The sequence below is a fragment of the Hipposideros armiger genome, unplaced genomic scaffold (assembly GCF_001890085.2).
Source record: "Hipposideros armiger isolate ML-2016 unplaced genomic scaffold, ASM189008v1 scaffold_454, whole genome shotgun sequence".
Classification (NCBI taxonomy): domain Eukaryota; kingdom Metazoa; phylum Chordata; class Mammalia; order Chiroptera; family Hipposideridae; genus Hipposideros; species Hipposideros armiger.
This window is the reverse complement of record NW_017731804.1, coordinates 514,357-520,828: the sequence shown is the minus strand read 5'-3', so window position 1 is coordinate 520,828 and position 6,472 is coordinate 514,357.

Genomic DNA, 6,472 nt, shown 5'->3' with positions numbered 1-6,472 from the left:
GAGAGAGAGAGAGAGAGAGAGAGAGAGAGAGAGAGAGAGAGAGAGAAGACTGTGATATCTTAAAACTTAGGGCAGTCACTAAACATAAAATACAGTGAAATAGCTAAGTCAACAGTGAAGGTAAATGGAATCATTTTTTAAATTCTCAATTCAAAAGAAGACAGTAAAAGAGGATAAAAAGATCAAAGAGCAGATGGGGCAAATAAAAACAAACAGCAAGATGGTAGCTTTAACCCCAATCATATTAACAATCCCATTAAATGTCACATTGAAAAATAGTTTGGCAGCTTCTCATAAGTTAAATAAATATATCATACAACCTACACTTAGATATTTACCAAGAGAAATAAAAATATATGTCTACACAAAGACTTTGATGCAAATGTTCAGAGCAGCCTATTCATCATTGCCAACAGCTGAAAACCATCCAAACATACATCAACAGGTGAACAGATAAGTCATGATAAATATGTACAATGGAATATTACTCAGCAATAACAATGACTACTGATACACGCAGTGACACAGAATGTCAAACGCATTATGTTAAGTGAAAGGAATCAGACACAAAGGTTATCTACTCTATGTCCCATTTATATGACATTCTAGAAAGGGCCAGAAAATGTTGGGAATAGAAATTAGGTAACAGGGACCTGGGATCGAAGAAGAGCATTAAACACAGAGGGGCACAAGGGCACTCTGAGAGTAACGGAAATGCTCTCTATGTTGGTTGTGATGGTGGTGGTGTGCATGACTGAATAAATTTATAAACATTCACTGAGCCGACCACTTAAAAGTGGTGAATTTGTTTTAGGTAAGTTATGCCTGTATTAGTTTTCTATTGCTGTAACAAATCTTTACAATTTAGCAGCTGAAAACACAGGTGAGCTCACAGTTCTGTAGGTCAGAAGTCTGGTGTACTGGGGCTGGGCTCTCAGTGCAGCTGAACTAAGGGGGTCAGTCCGGCTGAGCTCTTGTCTGGATGCTCTGGAGAAAAATCTGCTTTCAATCTCATTCTTGTCATTGACAGAGTTTAGTTCCTTGTGATGCTAGGACTGAAGTCACCATTTCCTTGCTGGCTGTCAGCTGGGTCAGCCTAGAGGCCATCTGTACTCCTTGCCACATGGAGTGTGGCATGTCGAATCCCTGACTTCCTCCTCTGTGACCAGCCAGAGAAAGCTCCCTGCTTTAGAGAGCTCATGTGAAAAGGTCGGGCCCACTCGCTCAAGAGTGAGAGCTCTGAGCAACAGCGTTGCTGGTTTGATTCCTGGCCCGAACTGAGATGCCGCTGTGCTGCCAACAGGTGGCAGGTTGGCTCAGCTAAAAAAAAAAAAGAAAGAAAAGGTCGGGCCCACCTGGATGATGTCCTGACTTTGTGGACAACTGTGCTGCATAACATAACCTGATTATAGGACTAAGATACATTGTATACACAGTCCTGGGGATTACATGGGGTGCAGGAATTCCAGGGCCATCATAGAATTCTTCCTGACACAATACTTAAATGAATCTTCCTTTAAAAAGTAAATTTCATGTAATTGTACATTTAAAATGTTGCCTTTTTAAAAAGGATAAAATTATTTAAATTTAGGACTGTCCCAGAAAATCTGGAATATATTGTTGCCATATGATCTAGTTATTTTCCTGCTACATATGTTAGGATATGACAGAGAGGGATTAAGTTAACATATTTTGAATGCTTACCATGTACCAGACACATGCTAGACATTTTGCATAAATAAAGCATCAAAGGGCTTCTGATTCAAAGGAAATGATGGAGTCGGGATAAAGGGGGATGGGAGGCAGACACAATTTCCAATGCACAGAGATGAAAGAATGGAAATGTCAGAACGCAAAGCTGGGTCATTCTGGGATTCTGTCCCCAACAAGGCAGAAAAGAAGGCAATCAAAATGGAGGGGTGATATTGATAAAGCCATAAATAGCCCCCACTTAGGTGTCTCGAGCAGAGCTTCCCAACGGGAGTGTCTTAAATGGGTTGGAGGTGTCAGGGGCCAGGGATAGCCAGAGCAGCCTCCCTGTTTATCCCTTTGATCCATACCAATATTATCATCTAAAAAATGTGCTATCAGGTAAAAAAAAGTTTGAGAAACACTGGTCTGGGGTACAAGACAAGGCTCCTGCAGAAGTGAGAGAGAACACAAAGGACCCAGCAGAACAGAATCATGTTCCATAAGGAAGAGTTCTAGGGTGGGGATCTGCCCTTTAACCCCACAGAGGTACTTGGCGTGTGTGTGTGTGTGTGTGTGTGTGTGTGTGTGTGTGTGTGTGTGTGGTGTCAGATTTTTTAAAATAATTTTTTTTAGTTTTCAATTACAGTTGACATACAATATTATAGTTTCAGGTGTACAACATGGTGGTGAGACATTTCTATGCCTTACGGGGTGATCACCCTGATAAGTGTAGTGCCTATCTGACACCATAAATAGTTATTACAATATTACTGACTATATTCTCTATGCTGTACTTTACATTCACATGACTATTTTGTAGCTATCAATTTGTACTTCTTAATCTCTTTCCCTTTTCACCCACCTTTCCAACCCCCCTCCCATCTTGCAACCATTAAAATGTTCTCTGTATCTATGAGTTTGTTTCTGTTTTGTTTGTTTATTTTGTTCTTTAGGTTTCACATATACATGAAATCATATGGCGTATGTCTTTCTCTGACTTAGTCCACTCAGTCCAATACCCTCTAGGTCCATCCATGTTGTTGCAGACGGTGAGATTTCACTGTTTTAATGGCTGAGTAATATTCCATTGTATATATGTACTACCTCCTTTTTATCCATTCCCCCATGGATGGACACCCAGATTGCCTCCATATCTTGGCCATTGTAAACAATGCTGCAATGAACATATGGACATATGAACATTTCCTTGAAGTTGCATTTTGAGTTTGTTTGGATAAATACCCAGAAGTAAGATTACAGGGTCCTTCTTTGTCTCTTGTTATAGCCTTTGTTTTAAAGTCTATTTTGTCTGTTATAAATATTGCTGCTCCAGCTTTGTTTTTTGTTTCCATTTTCATGTAATATTTTTATATCCCTTTACTTTCAGTCTGTATGTCTTTTGATCTGAAGTGGGTCTCTTCTAGTTCAGTTATTGTATTTTTCATTTCTGACTTGTTTTTTTTTATGTTTTCTATCTCCACTTTTATGTTCCCTATCTATTTGTTGAGGTTCTCCCTGAGATCATTGAGCATCCTTATAACCAGTGTTTTAACTCTGCATATAGTAGATTGCTTGTTTCTATTTTTTTTAAAAAGATTTTTATTGGTGAATTGGGGGGATGGGAAGAGTGCTGGGGAATTGGGGGAAGGGGAACAGACAAGTTGCTGTCCTTTTGTTCTTCAGTCTAGTGGTGGAAGATGTTGCTTCACTGACCCAAGTTGGCACCATCATTGCGCTCTTCCCGGGCAAGGCACATCAGTCGCTGCCTTCTGGACGGCCGCTCATGCTGGCTGCTGGCCGCTCACGCTGGCTGCTGGCTACATATGGTAGCCCATGGCAACCCACTGCCACAGGGACTGCAGCCTACACCGTCGCCGTGACTCACGGCAGCCCAGCTCCAGGTTGAGCTGTTGTTCAGCATCTTAGCTGTAGAGGGCAGTGTCACTGGCCCTCATATGTGGGATTCGNGTGGACCAACTGACTGGCTGTGGGCTCAAGAATATCCACTCCCATCACCTTCCTTAAAAAGCACAACTATGGTGGAATGAATTTTTTCTTTCCTGGAGAAGGTATCAATAGGCCCACATGAAAATCTTCTTTTTTTTTAAGATTTTATTGGGGAATTGGGGGAGGGGCACAGCATTCTTCAGTCTAGTTGTGGAGGACGTCGCTTCGCTGGCCCATGTTGGTATTATCATTGCGCTCCTCCCAGGTGAGGCAGTCGCTCACTGGCCATTAGACGGCTGCTCACGCGACTCACGGCAGCTAACTCCGGCTGCCGGCTGCTCATGCTGGCTGCGAGCCACTCACGGTAGCTCACGGCAGCCCAGCTCCAGGTTGAGCTGTTGTTCACCATCTTAGCTGTAGAGGGCACAGCATCACTGGCCCTCATGTGGGATCTGAACCGGGGCCCTGCTGCTCAGAGCTGGTGTCCCAAGCCAACTCTTAACCAATGCACCACAAGGCCGGCCCAAAATCTTCTCCTTTTAATTCCTTTTAATTCTTAGGTTTAAATAGGTTATATTGTTTTTGTTCTTTGGGGTGTATGTGTGTGTGTGTTTTTTCAACATTGTTTACTTATTCTTGATCTTCTTAGTGTTTAACTTTATTATTTCTACTTGGTTCTCTCTCCCTTGGCCATCTCCATCTCTATTCTAAACTACTTATGGATCTCAGAAAGATGGCCCGATATTTAATTTAAATTCAATATTAAGTTACTTATGTAAATATTTAATTTCTGGTCCCTCTCGTGTCATCCCAGTTACTCCATTTTCCATGACCCCCCCAACTTTAAAACAATATAAGCATTTGAACACATCTGAACAATACACTAGTAATTAAAACTCCACAGTGCATTCTTATCAGGGCAGAAAAAAACACTCTGCCATGAGTTCCTTTGTGCTCCAGGGGAGTTTTTATGCTTAAGGGTCCCCAAAACACTTAAGAAGCAGGATAACGTTACCTCTCCTCCTAAAAAAAAAAGCACAAATAAGTTAAATCATTTACTCCAGCTAGCATAGTAAGTTACAAGTAAGACAATCAATGTGCTTTGCCTTTTGAATTTCAAGTGTGAAATAGAATGGAATTTCAGGCTTTATCAGCTAAAAACAAATGCTGTAATCTCTAGCATAAGAATCTCTGAAACAAATTTTTAAATGAAAGCTTATGATATTTTTCTTTTAAGTTACTTTTGTTTGTTTTTACAGTGTAGGAGAATCCAGTAAATTTAATAAAATCTACAGCATAGGAACCATATGGTCTGAAGTAGTTTGCATTTGACTGGAAGAAAGAGGCCCCATCCATGTCTATGCACAGCACACCAAGGCTCCTTTGTGGAAAAATTAACTGAGGAACAATTATCACCAGCAATACAAAGCATCCTCTCCAGGGTGTGCGACTGGCTTCTTTTTCAGAAGACATATTCTATAGAAGAAACTTAAAATCCAGTCACTTTCCTCGTCAGACGTCCTTGATTGGTGCTTAATGATTTTCTGTTTTAACTTTTTGAATACCAAATAATGACCCCCCCTTCTCTAATTCTGAGACTCTTATTTACAGACCAGGAGACCTGGTCTTGAAAAGCCTGCCGTTCCCTCACTGCATCCTTTGTGGGCAAAAGGGTTTAGAATCAAACATCAAATGGCAAATCAAGTCCAGTTTATAGGACTCTTTCTATACCCAGGGTATCGTTGTAATGCATGGAAACTAATATTAATACCACAAAAGCAATTTGGGTTTCAAATACTTCCCCATGGTTACAAATTTCAGCCATGAGAATTGTAATAGTAACTGTAGGTACATATGGATTTTCGACTGCATGAGCGGCCGGCACCCCTAACCTCCGCCTTGTTCAAGGGTCAGCTGCATTTTACGTTGTCATGGCACCCTTTCATATTTATCATCTAATCTGATCCTTCCTGCAACACCGACTGGCCTGGGAGATGGTAAAACTGAAGGATGGGCCTTGACCCCCATGGTGGGGCTTTCCAGGCATGCTAATACAACTTGATCCCAAAAGTAGGCACAAGTGATTTTTGCAATGGTGGGCAACTGACCAGGTTGGGCCAATCAGGTTTTTTTCTTCCTGGAATGTAGAATTGGAACCCAGAGAAAGCATCTGGATGGGTCCCTAACACCAAAGTTAAGGAGCTGTTAGAGTCTTAGAAAAAGCAAAAGATGCAGAGTGAAGAATAAAGCAGAAATGCAGAGACAGAGACAGCTGCATCCCTGCCCGTGCCTGACATCTAGCTACAGTCCTGCCCTTGGGTTCCACAAAACACCCTTCTGCTCTCATGATATTAAGATACCCTGACTTTCAGAAAAGATAGGGGTTCAGAAGGCATTCAGAAGGCTAAGATTGTGCTGACCCACCTGCCTACTGAAATGATTAAGCTATGCCCTTGTGTTGTTGGATACTCTAATCACCTTTGTCTGGATGATGGCATCTTTGTGCTCTCAACCTGTTTCTATTGGAGTCTGGCCTTGCCTCCTGATTGGTTTTGCTCTTTTTATTCTTGGATGCTGTTTTCTACCCATAGCTTGACCTTTACAGTCTGTTAAGCTTCACCTCCCTCCTGTTTTCACTCTAACCACCAAGTCTGATGGGCCATTGACTTCCTTTGTTGGACTCTCTGCTTCCTCTCCTTGACCACAGCAGAAGCCATGGCTCCATCATGTCCTTATTCTCGCCACTCAATACTCTCTTAGACAGGAAATCAATGGGATGTTAGAATGTACTTGGAAGTGTTAGGTAGAAGTTAAAATGGAGGAGGAGGAGGAG